Below are 15,786 nucleotides of genomic sequence, written 5' to 3' on the forward strand. Positions count from 1 at the left end.
GGTCCACAATATGCCAGTGGTTAGTTTAGAGGGTTCTCAGAAAGCTGGGAATTTCAACATGTTACTTCCCATCCTGGGCACGCTCAGTGTAATGGACAAGCAGAGAGAACTGTACAAACTGTGAAGAACATGCTCAAGAAGGCACAAAGCAGCAACGGTGACCCGTACATTGCTCTGCTTGAATACCGCAACACACCGATTGAGGGTGTGGGGTTCTCTCCTGCACAGCTGTTGATGGGATGTCGTCTGAAGTCCAAGCTGCCAACAGCCACAACTCTACTGACTCCTGAAAGTAATGCTCAAGGTCATGACAAGCAAATAAAGCAAAAGAGCTACTATAACAGACATACAAGACAGTTACCAGATCTGCATACAGGTGAAAATGTCAGAATACAGAGAGGAGACACTTGGCAACCAGCTGTGGTTGTGAACAGACATCAGCAACCAAGATCCTTCATAGTTTGCACGCCAGATGGAAGAGTCTACAGGAGGAACATGAAGCATCTACAGAAGACAGGCGAGAGGGAGTTTCCACGTACAGATGCACAGGACATTTCCACAGATACAGACATGGAAACAAACGACACCAAGAGTGATGCAGACCGCAAAGACGCAGAGGTCACTCAAGAGACTGACACTGATGAAGGACAAGCATAGTCACAGTTGTGTTACACACGGTCTGGGAGACAAGTCAAACTTCCAGCTGGATACAGAGACTAGTTCACACAGTCTCACACAGTTTGAGGCAAAGTCACACATGCTATAAGTTCCAAGGTGTGAAATAAAAGGTTTATTAGTTTATGTTAGTAAAAGAAAATACACTGCTGTTAGTATTGTAAGATACAATGTCGAATACAGTATAGACAATAGACAATAGACAATAGGTGCAGAAGTAGACCATTCGGCCCTTCGAGCCTGCACCACCATTTTGAGATCATGGCTGATCATCTACTATCAATACCCGGTTCCTGCCTTGTCCCCATATCCCTTGATTCCCCTAGCCATAAGATACCTATCCAGCTCCTTCTTGAAAGCTAATTAAAAGTTATTTTTTTTTTAGTTTATGTTATGTCTGTTGCAATGTAAGAAAGGCATTGGTTTGGTAATTCAGTGTTGTAAAAAATATCTTGAGAAGGAGGATGTAATGTATTGTGTGAGTATTAGTAGGTCAGAGTGCGTATGATGTTAAGACGGGGGGAGGGAAGGAATAAGAAAAATGGAAGTCTGTTGAATAAGCGTGGTGGTTCAGTCCACAGCGGTGTCCGAGTCACATCAATACCACAATTGGGGGTTGCTCCATGACAGCGGGAAGATGTACAAGTAAACACACACAGCGCTCAGGCACAGATCGTACCCGACCGGAACTTTACACACTGCACCAGTGTTATTGAGCCTGGCTGGCAGCCGAGGTTGTGAACTGTGACTGAACGGGTGAGTAAGGCCGCCACACAGAATGATAATTTTAAACGTAAACAACACGCAAAATTTTGGAGGAACTCAGCAGGCCAGGAACATCTATGGAAAAAAGTTTTGGCCCGTCAGTATTCCTCCAGCATTTTGAGTGCGTTGCTCGGATTTGTGGTTAAAATAAACTTGTTGCTCGAGTGCGACCGCCGACAACACGGGCATGACAGCACAGGGGAGGAGCAGTTTTGTAAGGCTTTCTCTTTGCGTTTAGACGGAAAAATACCTGTCAGCACTACAAAAGGTCTACTTTGATCTACTTCGCGAAAAAATTTTTGATCGATATAATCCTGAGCACGTAAGTGAATGGAATGTTCTGCCAACACAAACACTTCCGGGATAATTTGTTCACTGCAGTGACCTGACCCACACTGAGTTTGTGATGCAATCTGGTAACTTCCGCTACCGGGATACAGTACGTCATATGAACAAGTTTGTAAATACTTTCCCCCTTAATCAAGTATGAGAATAGAAAGCCAGCAGGGTTTATTCGCTAATTACTACAGTTGTTCCCTGCGTATGCTTCGATTATCATTTTAGTCTGATCTTTTAAAAAAAAGTTAGAGTTGTTAAATAATTGTAAATCTGAATATTATTAGGTAAGCATCTTTCAGAATTACTTAACAATTCACAGAAACAAATATAGTACACTATTATACCATTTTCAGAAAAAAACACAATTAAGTTCTGTACTTTTCAGTTAGATCCATATATGTCAGTAAGATCCCCGATTACAAGAGAAAGGTCTGGGATAAAACTGCCTAATTGGGCATTAGTTGATGGAGAAATGTTGGTCAGGATGTGAAATGAACCCATGGACCATGCTCCATCCTTGGTCTGGGATTTGAAATTTAACAGTTGTCGAGTATGACCAACACAGCCAAACTTCCACTTCTGGGATAAAGTACAACTTCTGTGAAAAAGTGTGCAAATACTTCTGGCATATTCAGATCACAACATGCTTGTTCACCTCGTTCATTTCCAAATTGCAAACTCCAAATCTAGTGCAGATCCCTCAGTCACTCGTAACACCTCAGACAACTGGCTATCTCTGAAGGGATTTATTCAATGAATGTTAAATATTAGAATACAAGATTAGAGTTGTCTGAACAGTTAAAATGTGAATAATACGCTAGGTGTGTTTCATTCAAGGCACTTGAGCTCTTTCAAAGTGTGGTGAATAACATAATTAGTTACAATTAATTTGAAACGATTGGATGCGAAACAATCTCCATTGTTATTTGGCTTGGCAACAGAAGCCGAGCTGAACTCCTCGTTGGACTTCTGACTAATAGAGAATTAGATAAACAGCACAGAGCACCACCAGTACAGGCAAGAATTTCAGCAGGATTGGCCAAGAGGCATTTTGCTGACTACTAGGAACCACGCGTGTTTTAGTGGGCTTGATGGTGCGGTGCCACTGTGTCAAGATGGTTTCCCGGGCTTTTGGCCATTTTCCAGGTCCCATCAATCGAAACTGGAAAGGTGTGCAGGGGCCAAGGAAAACTTGAAATGCCAGCTGTGGATCAGTGAGGAGGAGGTGCCTGATGTTGGGTTTTACACCGATCAGCTCAGCTATCTCATCCATGTAGGGTATGAAATCAACTTGAATGGTGTGCCTTTGGGAGCTGACATACCTTTTGCATGGAAAGAGAAACAGAAGGGAATTTATTTATTTAGAGATCAGTACGGTAACCGGCCCTTCCAGCCCAATGACCCTGCACCACACAATTAACCAGAGGAAACCAGAGTCCTCGGAGGAAACCCACATGGTCAAAGGAAGAACACAGAAACTCCTTACAGGCAGTGGCAGGAATTGAACCTGGGTCACTGGTGCTACTTGCAATAGACCTAGAACACCATGTTAGGGATCTGGAGCAGCAGCCCTTGGGCTTGTACAGGAGAGTGCGGAGATAATCGATCAGAGTGACAGGGAAGTAGTCACCCCGAAGTTGCAGGAGGCGAGTAGCTGGGTGACTGTCAGGAGAAATGGAAAAGTGAATAGGCAGTCAGCGCAGGGCACCCCTGTGGCCGTTCCCCTCAATGATAAGTATATTGTTTTGGATATTGTCGTGGGGATGACCTCCCAGGGAAATGCCACAGAGATTGGATTACTGGCACTGAGCATGGGTCCGTGCTGCAGAAGGGAATGAGGGAGAAGAGGGGAGCGGTAGTGATAGGGGTCACAATAGTCATGGGAACAGACATGAGATTCTATGGACATGAATGGTACACCAAATGGTATGACGCCTCCCAGGTGCCGGGGTCAGGGACGTCTCAGATCACGTCCACAGCATTTTGGAGAGGGAGGGGGAGCAGCCAGGTGTCTTGGTACATATTGGTACCAATGACATAGGAAGGAGAAGCAATGAGGTCCTGAAAAGAGAATTTAGAAAACTAGGTAGAAAGCCGAGAAGCAGGACCTCCTGGGTTGTAATTTCTAGATTGCTGTCTCAGCCACGCACCAGTGAGGGTAGAAACAGGATAATTTGGCAAATTACTGCATGGCTGAGAAGCTGGTGCAGGGGGCAGGGTTTCAGGTTCTTGGATCATTGGATCTCTTCTGGGGGAGCTCTGACCTGTTCAAAAGTGACGGGTTGCACCTGAACCTGAGGGGAACCGATATTCTCGCGGGCAGGTTTGTTAGAGTTGTTTGGGAGGGATTAGACTAACCTGGCAGGAGGTGGGAACCAGAGTGAAGGGATTCGGGATAGAACAAATGATATTAAAGCAGTCAGTCAGGAAGGGCAGGTGGATGATAAGTCATAAGGGTGTGTATCAGTGTATTAGGGATGCAGAATCAACAAAAGCAGCAAATACAGTTTTCAAAGTGTTATTAGAAATATGGTGGATGATCTTGTTACACTTTTACAGATTGTCAAGTATGATGTTCTAGCCATCACTGAATCATGGCTGAAGGATGGTTGTAGTTGGGAGCTGAATGTCCAAGGTTACACATTATATCGGAGGGATAGGAAGGTAGGCAGAGGGGGTGGTGTGGATCTGCTTGTAAAGAATGGCATCAAATCAGTAGAAAGATGTGACATAGGATCGGAAGATGTTGAATCCTTGTGGGATGAGTTCATTAACTTCAAGGGTAAAAGGTCCCTGATGGCAGTTATTTTTAGGCCTCCCAACAGTAGCTGGGATGTGGACCACAGATTACAACGGGAGAAAGAAAAGGCGTGTCAAAAGGGCAATGTTACGATAGCCATGGGAGATTTCAAAATGCAGGTCGATTGGGAAAATAAGGTTGAAAATGGATCTTAAGAGAGTGAGCTTGTTGAATGCCTATGAGATGGCTTTTTAGAGCAGTTTGTCATTGAGGCCATTAGAGAATCAGCTATACTGGATCAGGTGTTATATAATGAACCGGTGGTGATTAGAGAGCTTAAGGTAAAAGAACCATTAGGAGGCAGTGATCACAATATGATTGAGTTCAGCTTGAAATTTGATGGCGAGAATGTAAAGTCTGACGTAGCAAAATTTCAGTGGAGTAAAGGAAATTACAGTGGTATGAGAGAGAAGCTGGCAAAGTAATTTGGAAGGAGCTGCTGGCAGGGATGTCAGCAGAGCAGCAATGGTGTGAGTTTCTGTGAAAAGTGAGGAAGGTGCAGGACATGTGTATTCCAAAAGTGAAGAAATACTCAAATGGCGAAGTAGTACAACTGTGGCCGACAAGGGAAGTCAAAGCTAATGTAAAAGCAAAAGAGAGGGCATACAACAAAGCAAAAATTAGTGGGAAGATAGAGGATTGGGAAGCTTTTAAACCCCTATAGAGAGCAGCTATAAAAATCATTAGGAAGGAAAAGTTGAAATATGAAAGCAAGCTAACAAACAGTATCAAAGTGGATAGTGAAGCTTTTTCAAGTATGTAAAAAAAACTACAAGAGCTGGGAGTGGATGTAGGTCCACTAGAAAATGAGGCCAGAGAAATCAGAACAGGGGCCAAGGAGATGACAGATGAACTAAATGAGTATTTTACATCAGTCTTCACTGTGGAAGACACTAGCTGGTGCCAGATGTTGAAGGGTATGAGGGAAGAGAAGAGAGTGCAGTTACTATTACAAGGGAGAAGGTACTCAAAAAGCTGAAAGACCTAAGGGTACATAAGTTACCCAGACTAGATGATCTGCACCCTAGGGTTCTGAAAGAGGTAGCGGTAGAGATTATGGAGACATTAGAATTGATCTTTCAAAAAAAAATCATTGTGCTCTGGCATGGTGCCAGAGGACTGGAAAATTGCAAATGTCACTCCACTCTAAAGGAACAAGGCAGCAGAAAGGAAATTATAGACCAGTTAGCATGACCTTGGTGGTTGGGAAGATGTTGGTGTCAGTTGTAAAGGATGAGGTTATGGAATACTTGGTGACACAGGACAAGATAGGAAAAGCCAGCCTGGTTTCCTAAGGAAATATCTTTCCTGATGAATCTGTTGGAATTCTTTGAAGAGATTACAAGTAGGATAGATGAAGGGATGCAGTAGATGTTGTATATTTGGTCTTTCATAAAGCCTTTGACAAGGTGCCACACATGAGGCTGCTAACCAAGTTAGGAGACCATGGTATGACAGGAAAGTTTCTTTCTTTCTTTCTTTTTTCAATCTATTTATTGATTTTTTAAAAAGTGTGTATACAAACAGGAGGAGAATATCTGGTATACATGTCAATAGCAGTACATACAGAAGGTAAAATAAACAATATCAGAATCACACAGTGTTGATCTACAAAGTATGAATTTGATATAGAATGTATAACTCCTCTTATCAATTTATGAAGAAAGGAAGGACTATTAGAAATTTTTGTATAAAAGAAAAGAGAAGGAAAAAAACCCACTATTCTAAACAGAAAAAAAGGACTGGGCAGTCCATCCCGAGAGAAAAACCAAGAGAAGAGAGACTCTGATCAAATCCAAGTTTCTGAAAAAATAGCTGGAAGAGAATCAGTACAAAAATCAGATCATATGAAAATATTAAATAAAAGATCGCCAGATTTCTTCAAATTTAAAGAATGTATCCAATGTCCGACTTATTTTCTCTAGACTTAAACAGGACATGATAGAGGAAAGCCAATAAAAGGCAGTAGGAGGGTTAGGGTCCTTCCATTTAAGTAAAATGGCTTTCCTAACCAATAAGTTTGAAAAGGCTATGATCCACTGAGCGGAAGCAGGAATATATCCTGCTTCCGATGGAATAATCCCAAAAACAGCTGTAAATAAGTTTGGTTGTAAATCCAGATCCAGCATTTTAGATAAGGTTTTAAAAACATCTTTCCAAAAATTCTCCAACTTTATGCAAGACCAAAACATACGAGTTAAAGTGGCCACCTGAGTATTACATCTATCACAAATAGGATCTCAATTTTAAATCAGGCTTTTTAAATTTGGAAAACCAAAGGTATAATAACTTTTTCGGATTTGTTTATAGGGGATTGTTTAATGTCTTTTACTCAGCTAGCGGATAAATTTGATTTATCCAATGTACAGTTTTTTAGATATTTACAAATTAGGAATTTTTTTTTACGTATTTTGCTTCCAAATTATCTCTCTGCTTATCCGTCTAATATAATAGATATCCTCTTCCAGGTTAAACCGCTCCAAAGAGGATCAATAGCTACAATTTATAAATGGTTATTGAATTTACGAATGATATCTAATGATAAAATTAAAGTTGTCTGGGAATTGGAATTTCAAGAGTTACCTTCAGATAATCAATGGAGTAAAATTTTTCATCCGGTAAGTACTGCATCTATTTGTGCCCATCAATCCTTGATACAGTTCAGGGTAGTGCATTGGGTACATATGTCAAAGGATAAATTAACCCATATTTTTCCCAATATTAATGCCATTTGTGATAGATGTAATACTCAGGTGGACGGGAAAGTTAGGTATGGTTAGAGCTTTGGCTGATTGGTGGGAGGCAACAAGTGGGAATAAAAGGATGCTTTACTGGTTGGCTACCAGTGACTAGTGGTGTTCCGCAGAGGTTGGTGTTGGGACCACTTCTTTCTATGTTATATATCAATGATTTAGATGATGTCATAGATGACTTTGTTGCCTTATCTGCAGATGATACAAACATTGGTGGAGGGGCAGGTAGTGTTGAGGAAACAGGTAGGCTGCAGAAGGACTTAGACAGATTAGGAGAATGGGCAAGAAAGTGGCAAATGAAATACAATGTTGGAAAATGCATGGTCATGTGCTTTAGTAGTAGAAGTAAATGTGGGAACTATTTTCTAAATGGGGAGAAAGTCCAAAAATCTGAGATGCAGAGGGACTTGGGAGACCTTGTGCAGAACACCCTAAAGGTTAACTTGCAGGTCGAGTCAGTGGTGAGGAAGGTAACTGCAGTGTTAGCATTCATTTCAAGAGGTCGAGAATACAAGAGCAGGGATGTGATGTTGAGGCTTTATAAGGCACTGGTGAGGCCTCACCTTGAGTATTGTGAACAGTTTTGGTCTCGTAAGAAAAGATGTGCTGGCATTGGAGAGGATTCAGAGGAGGTTCACAAAGATGATTCTGGAATGAAAGGGTTATTGTACGAGGGATGCTTGATAGCTCTGGGTCTGTAGTTCTGGAATTTAGAAGGATGAGGGAGATCTCATGGATACTTTTCAAATGTTGAAATGCCTAGACAGTGTAGATGTGGAAAGGATGTTTCCCATGGCGGGGGAGTCTTGGACAAGAGGGCACAGCCTCAGGAGAGAGGGGCATCCATTTAAAACAGATGTGGAGAAATTTCTTTAGCTAAAGGGTGGTGAATTTGTGGAATTTATTACCACAGGCAGCTGTGGAGCCTCGGTCGTTGGGTGTATTTAAGGCAGAACTTGATGGGTTCTGGATTGGACAGGACATCAAAGGTTACGGGGAGAAGGCGGAGGAGGGAGAGAAAAGGATTAGCCTTGATTGAATGGTGGAGCAAATTCAATGTGCCAAATGGCCTAATTCTGCTCCTATATCTTATGGTCTAATATATTGCAGATGTTTATAGCCAGAAAAACAGAAAAGTACTGAAAATCGTCAACAATTTAAGCATCAACTGTGGAGAGAAACTTGATTACTGTTAGCAACTGATGAAAGGTGTTGGTGTTGGCCCCAACACCAACTGTACTTCTTCCTATAGATACTGCCTGGCCTGCTGCATTCCACCAGCATTTTGTGTGTGTTGCTTGAATTTTCAGCATCTGCAGATTTCCTCATGTTTTCATCAGAACTTCTTTAGTTCTTATGAAAGGTCACTGATCTGAAGGAAGACACCTTGGTTAGCATGGACAAGTTGGGCCAAATGGTATGTGTGTGTGCGTGTGTGTGTGCGTGTGTGCGTGTGTGTGTGTGTGTGTGTGTGTGTGTGTGTGTGTGTGTGTGTGTTATATAGAGGGGCTTCCATTAGTCTTGATAGACCATTGATTTGCACCTTGGAAAGTTGCCTGGGCAAAGTTGTTTATTTTAATGGAATACCGGCAGTTGCCCAAGCTGCAAGTCTCCCCTCTCCACGCCACTGATGTTGTCCAAGGGAAGGGCATTAGGACCCATACAGCTTGGTACCGGTGTTGTCACAGAGCAATGTGTGGTTAAGTGCCTTGCTCAAGGACGCAACATGCAGCCTCAGCTAAGGCTCGAACTAGCGACCTTCAGATCACTAGACGAATGCCTTAACCACTTGGCCATGCGCGCGCGCACACACACACACACACACACACACACACACACACACACACACACACATATATACACACACACACACATATATACACACACACACGCACACATACATACACACATACACACACATGATAGATAGATAGATAGATACTTTATTCATCCCCATGGGGAAATTCAACTTTTTTTTCCAATGTCCCATACACTTGTTGTAGCAAAATTAGTTACATACAATACTTAACTCAGTAAAAAATACACATACATATATGTGCGCGTGTGTTGTGATGGAAATGAGAAAGGTTCTTTGAGTCTCAAGGCATGAGCTCTGGACACAGTGTTAATAATAAGGAATTTATTTACAAGGGGAGAAAAAGCTTGGGAACAACACAAGCAGCTACAGTATTCGTACAAACGCGCTTAGAATAGAGGAGCGTGGGAAAAGTCGGGTCGTCAGTACAATACACGGGAAAACGGTGTGGGAACGGAGTACAGGTACACATACAAGCAGGGGAAAAGTAACTACAATACTTGCCCCCCCTTTGGCTATGGGCAAGCACGGCTCTTTGCTAAAGGGACAACAATAAACGCTCCCACAACCCTATTCAATACACACCTTACCTGGAGTGAAGCAGGGTGGTCCCTCGAGGATGGCAAAAGAGACCGAGCCAAGCACATGTAGCACCCTTTATTGGTCAGGGGGCCAACGGCTTGGTGCTAGACAGGTTAATCCAATTAACAATGAATCCAAACAGCCTTTTGATTTAATCTGTACTTGCGTAACATTTCTTTTATATAATATTAAATTCAATTTTAAACATGGATGTTAATAAAATTAATATAATATCTTGGAATTGGAATGGTGTCAATCACCCCATTAAGCATAAAAAGATTTTTAAGAAATTAAAAACACTTAATGCAGATATTATTTTTGCGCAAGAAAATCGTATACGAAAACAGGATGAGGACAGGTTTTTCCGATTTTGGAAAGGACCTCAGTTCCACTTGCTGTCTAATTGTAAGATCAGAGGTTTTTCTATATTTCTTAGCCCCAAAATCCCTTTTGTACACTTTAATACTACCACTGATTCGATTGGAAGATATTTAATTGTTACTGGTTTATTATGCGAGCAAAAGGTAGCTCTGGTGTGTGTATACGCACCTAATGTAGATAATTCTGATTTTTTTAAGAAACTTTTTTCTGAGTTACCGAATCTGAACGAATATAAGTTGATCATGGGTGGTGACTTTAATTATTGTTTAAATCCGGCGATTGACAGGTCATCAACCAATCTGTCGCTTCCTAAAAAAAAGTGGCAGCTTGTATTAACTCTTTTTTATTAGAATATGGCCCGGTCGATATTTGGAGATATAAACACCCCAATGATAAAGATTTCTCTTTTTTCTCACACATTCATCATAAGTATTCTCGAATTGATTACTTTTTTTTAGATACACGTCTGTTAAACTCCGTTGTTGAATGTGTGTATGACATCATTGTGCTCTCAAATCATGCACCTTTAAAGTTAAACCTTAAGCTTTCGGATAGATTTTTGAAAATGTCACAGTGGAGACTGAATCCTGTATTGTTACAGGATCCAGTTTTTGTTAATTTTATTAAGGAGCAAATTTCTATATTTTTTGAATTTAATACAACTGAAGGAATGTCAAATCTGGTTATATGGGACACATTGAAATCTTTTCTTAGTGGACAGATAATCTCATATTCAGCAGCTTTGAGAAAGAAAACTAAAGCGGAATTGTCAGTGCTTATTAATAGAATTAAACAGATAGATAAAGCGTATTCAGTTAAACCTACTGAGGACCTTTATAAAGAAAGGGTCGAACTTCAATCACAGTATGATTTGCTTCTGACCTTTCCCATTGAACAGCAAATTTTTAAATCTAAAAGTTTATTTTATATACATGGGGAAAAATCTGCTAAGCTTTTGGCGGGTCAGTTAAAGGCTGGGATGGTCAGAAGACAGATCTTAAAAATTCGTTGACCAGATAGAACAGAAACTTTAGATCCTTATGAAATTAATAATATCTTTATGGACTTCTAATCTTTATAACTCTGAATTCTCTGATAGCACTATTATTATGAATAGATTTTTGCAAAGGTTAAACATACCTCAAATTTCGATTCAAGATGTTGATATGTTAGATGCACCTATTAAACAAGAGGAGATAGCCAAGGCTATATCCTCTATGCAATTAGGTAAAGCTCTGGGACATGATGGTTATATGGTAGAATTTTACAAGACTTTTCATGAAATGCTTATACCACATCTTCATCAAACGTTTACCGATTCTACATCCTCTGGGAACCTTCCTAAAACTTTTTATGAGGCACTAATTTCATTGATTCCAAAAAAAGGAAAAGACCCACTGGAATGTGTATCCTACAGACCTATTTCTTTATTGAATGTAGATTTTAAAATCCTTTCTAAGATCCTAGCAAATAGGCTTGAGAATATCATACCTAATGTTATCTCAAATGATCGAACAGGATTTATCAAAAATAGGTACTCATATTTTAATATTTGAAGATTGTTAAATATTATTTATTCCCCCTCAGCCAAAGAATCTGAATGTATTGTATTTGGATGTTGAGAAAGCCTTTGATAGGGTGGAGTGGCCTTATCTATTTCAGGTTTTGAAGAGGTTTAATTTTGGTCCGGGATTTATTTCCTGGATTAAATTGATTTATCAGGCTGCGGTTATAACTAATAATCAAAAGTCTCCTTATTTTAGATTATATAGAGGTACCCATCAGGGTTGTCCCCTTAGTCCTTTATTATTTAATTTGGCTTTAGAACCACTTGCTATTGCTCTTAGGGATTCTAATTCTGTGCAGGGGATAAGAGAGGGGATAAATTACATAAGGTTTCGTTACACGCGGATGATTTATTAGTTTACATTTCAAATCCTAGGAAATCTATTCCTTTTATGTTATCTATATTTACAGAATTTGGTATTTTTTCTGGATATAAACTTAATTTACATAAAAATGAATTATTTCCTATTAATAATTATTCTGATTATTATGATCAAATACCTTTTAATATTGCCCAAAACCATTTCACTTATCTTGGTATCAAAATTACTAAAAATTTTAAAGACCTATATAGGTATAGTTTCTCCCCTTTAGTTGAATATACTCAGCAGACACTTTCTAAATGGTCGCCTATGTCGATGTCATTGATAGGTCGAATAAATGCTATAAAAATGGTTATTCTACCGAAATTTTTATATATATTTCAAGCAGTTCCCTCTTTTGTTCCAAAAACATTTTTTCATAAAATAGATTCTCTGATTTTGTCTTATGTTTGGAATAATAAAAGCTCTAGAGTGAATAAACTTTTATCGCAAAAACCAAAAAAAGATGGAGGACTGGTCTTACCAAACTTTAGATTTTATTATTGGGCAATTAGTATTTGTTATATTACTTATTGGATTTATGATATAGATGACCAAGATCACCCTTCATGGTTACAGTTGGAGGAAAATTCAGTAATGGGGTTTTCATTAGCTTCTTTATTAGGAGCTCCCCTTCCATTTTCACTCTCCGGAATAGATAGACAAGCTCTGAACCGTATTGTTAGACATACTTTAAAAATTTGGTTTCAGTTTCGTAGATTTTTTGAATTAAATGATTTTCTACTTTCTAGTAATATTTATTCTAATTTCTTTTTTTAAACCATCAACTTTAGATAAGGCTTTTTAACATGGAAAATTAAGGGAATAAAAACTTTTTTAGATTTGTTTTTACAGGACTGTTTAATGTCCTTTTCGCAGTAAATGGATAAATATGACATCTCTAATACACATTTTTTCAGATACTTACAGGTTAGGGATTTTTTACGTGATTTTTTTTACCGAATTACCCCTTGGCCTGCTCTTTAAATTTGGCTTATGCTATTTTTCAGCTTAAACCTTTTCAAAAATGATTAATAGCTATCATTTATAAACAGTTAATGAGTGCTCGCATGACGCCTAATGATAGGGTTCAATGCATCTGGGAAATAGAACTTCAACATTCACTTTCAGATAATCAATGGAGTAAAATTTATTATCTAGTCAATATTTCATCTATCTGTGCACACCATACTTTAATTCAGTTTAAGATAGTACACAGGGCCTATATGTCCAAAGATAAATTGGCACATATTTTTCCTAATATAAACCCTATTTGTGACAGATGTAACACAGAAGTGGCTACTCTAACTCATATGTTTTGGTCATGTGTAAACTTAAATAATTTTTGGAGGGATGTGTTTGGAATATTATCTAAAGTTTTAGATGTGGATGTTCAACCCAATTCACTTACAGCAATTTTTGGGATTATTCCAGAGGAAGCAAGCAAAGGGTCTGCTTCCACTCAACATGTGATAGCCTTTTCAACTTTACTGGCTAGGAGAGCTATCTTGCTATACTGGAAAGACTCTAAGCTGCCTACTGTTTTTTATTGGATCTCCTCCGTTATGTCATGTCTAAGCTTGGAGAAAATTAGAAGCCAGACATTTGATACATATTTTACTTTTGAACAAGTCTGGTGACCCTTTATTCATTATTTTCACATGATTTAATTTATTTTTTATTTATTTATTTTTCTTTATTCTCTGGGGAAAATCCTTATCCGTGAAGGTTCGGAGATGACTGGAAGGATGTTTTTTCTCTTTCTCTTTTTTCTAATTTTATCCTCAATTGGACTGCTCAATCTTTCTTTTCTATTTTTTTGTTTTAGTTTAGTTAGTGGTGTTTTTCTTTCCTTTATCAAATAAAATTTCCAATCTTTTTTTATGATTGTTATGAGTTGTAGTTTTTTTCGACTATATTGTATATATAACAGCGTAACATTTTACCTATCTGATTTTGACAATATATACTTTGTTTTTTTATTGCTGTTTATATGTTTTTTGTATTATCTGTTTGCTAAACTTCTCCTCTGATTTGTATATTCTTTATTGGAAAATCAATAAAAAGATTGAAAAATGAAATGACAGGTTGGAAGTGTGCTCACTGCGGAGCCTGCACCAGCATTCCCTGGGTCTACTCAGTGGCTGTGGGATAACTCTGAGGGTGGGGACTCGAGTGGAGGTCAAATTGTAGGAAGGGAAATACCAATTCCTGAAGCACCCACCCCATCGGGGATCAAGGGAAGAGACGTTGTGTAGTGGGGAGGAGAGTGGTGGGGGACTGCCAGCAGAGCCCCCCCAAACAGATATACCAAAACCAGCAGGAGCAAACAGTCTGTAAACAATTCATCCGATGTCATCCAGCAGGATCGGCGTGAGTAGCAGCGCATCATCGGCGTGTGCTGGGGTTCAGAAGCAGATCCAGCAGTCCGATCTGTTGGTGTTGCTGGCGAACTCGTAAGCGACCCTGAGGAAGGTGTTGGCAGCTGTCACGAAGCCGACCATCGCAGCGGCCAGGAGGGATGACTGGAGTCACACCTTTGTCCTGTGGGGGCAGGAGGAAACTCATTCCCGTCTGGTTAAATGCTGGGCATGTATACAGGATAAATCGGATTTACCTGGAATGGCAACACAGCAGGTGTCCCCTGGGCCGCTCGCAACAATTTCTCCCTTCTTGGGGGGACCCGGTGGCTGTGTTATCCATACTCTACCCGAGTCCTCGGTCTCGGGGGGTTCAGTGGTTTCCAAGTCAGGCGATGGGGAGTGTGCCAGATGGCGGGACAATGGGGACCCCCCTTGGCCAGTTGGCCATGTGTTTAATTGGTCAACGGCCTGCTGAAGGGCACTTAGCCACCCCTGCAGAGTGCAAGAGGGTGTCAGTGCGAATTTTTTCCTTGATTGGCCATTCATTCTTTCAATTAAGCCCGATGCCTGGGGGTGGTGGGGTATGTGGAACAGCCACGCGATCCCCGCCTCAGCCGCCCAGGTCTGGGCTTTGGTCCCAGCAAAATGTGAGCCCGAATCGGATTGTACCTCCCATGGGACCCCATGGATAGAGGAGAGGTGCTGCAATCCTCTGATGGTGCTATTCTGGTCGGCCCTCTCACAGGGCACTGCCATCAGGACACCCGAGTATGTGTCATCCATCGTGAGGACATACTGCTTCTTATTCTGTCGTGGGAGCGGTCCAATATAGTCGATTTGCCATACCCGACCCGCTCCCGTGCCGCGACAGATATGGCCTGGTAGCCCTGTGGCTTGACCTGCTGGCCGATGGGGCAGTTAGCTACAGAGGTTTTGCATTGGTCGAGTGTCAAGGCGACACCGAATTGTTCAGCCCAGCGTCGCGTGCCATCGGCCCCTAAGTGGCCACCTTTGCGGCGTGCCCACGCAGCTAGTGCCCTGGGGTCTGTGTGCCCACACAGCTAGTGCCCTGGGGTCTGTGTGCCCACGCAGCTAGTGCCCTGGGGTCTGTGTGCCCACGCAGCTCGTGCCCTGGGGTCTGTGTGCCCACGCAGCTAGTGCCCTGGGGTCTGTGTGCCCACACAGCTAGTGCCCTGGGGTCTGTGTGCCCACGCAGCTCGTGCCCTGGGGTCTGTGTGCCCACGCAGCTCGTGCACTGGGGTCTGTGTGCCCACACAGCTAGTGCCCTGGTGTCTGTGTGCCCACGCAGCTAGTGCCCTGGGGTCTGTGTGCCCACGCAGCTAGTGCCCTGGGGTCTGTGTGCCCACGCAGCTTGTGCACTGGG

At 41.1% G+C, this 15,786-nt stretch overlaps 1 protein-coding gene and 1 pseudogene across 3 annotated transcripts in view; one reads left to right on the plus strand and one right to left on the minus strand.

Moving 5' to 3' along the window:
• The first annotated feature begins 1,273 nt into the window (after positions 1-1,273).
• Positions 1,274-15,786, plus strand: part of LOC140737248 (flavin-containing monooxygenase 5-like) — a 114,079-nt gene continuing 99,566 nt past the window's right edge. For 2 of the 3 annotated variants that reach the window (XM_073063577.1, XM_073063575.1), the window contains exons 1-2: positions 1,274-1,431; positions 1,679-1,762. The gene's annotated coding sequence lies outside the window, so the exon portion shown is untranslated. The remainder of the gene's footprint in view (positions 1,432-1,678; positions 1,763-15,786) is intronic. The other variant, XM_073063578.1, reaches the window with a different exon arrangement.
• Positions 2,687-15,786, minus strand: part of LOC140736636 (flavin-containing monooxygenase 3-like) — a 42,592-nt pseudogene continuing 29,492 nt past the window's right edge.

Source organism: Hemitrygon akajei, chromosome 12, assembly GCF_048418815.1.
Source record: "Hemitrygon akajei chromosome 12, sHemAka1.3, whole genome shotgun sequence".
NCBI classification, from domain to species: domain Eukaryota; kingdom Metazoa; phylum Chordata; class Chondrichthyes; order Myliobatiformes; family Dasyatidae; genus Hemitrygon; species Hemitrygon akajei.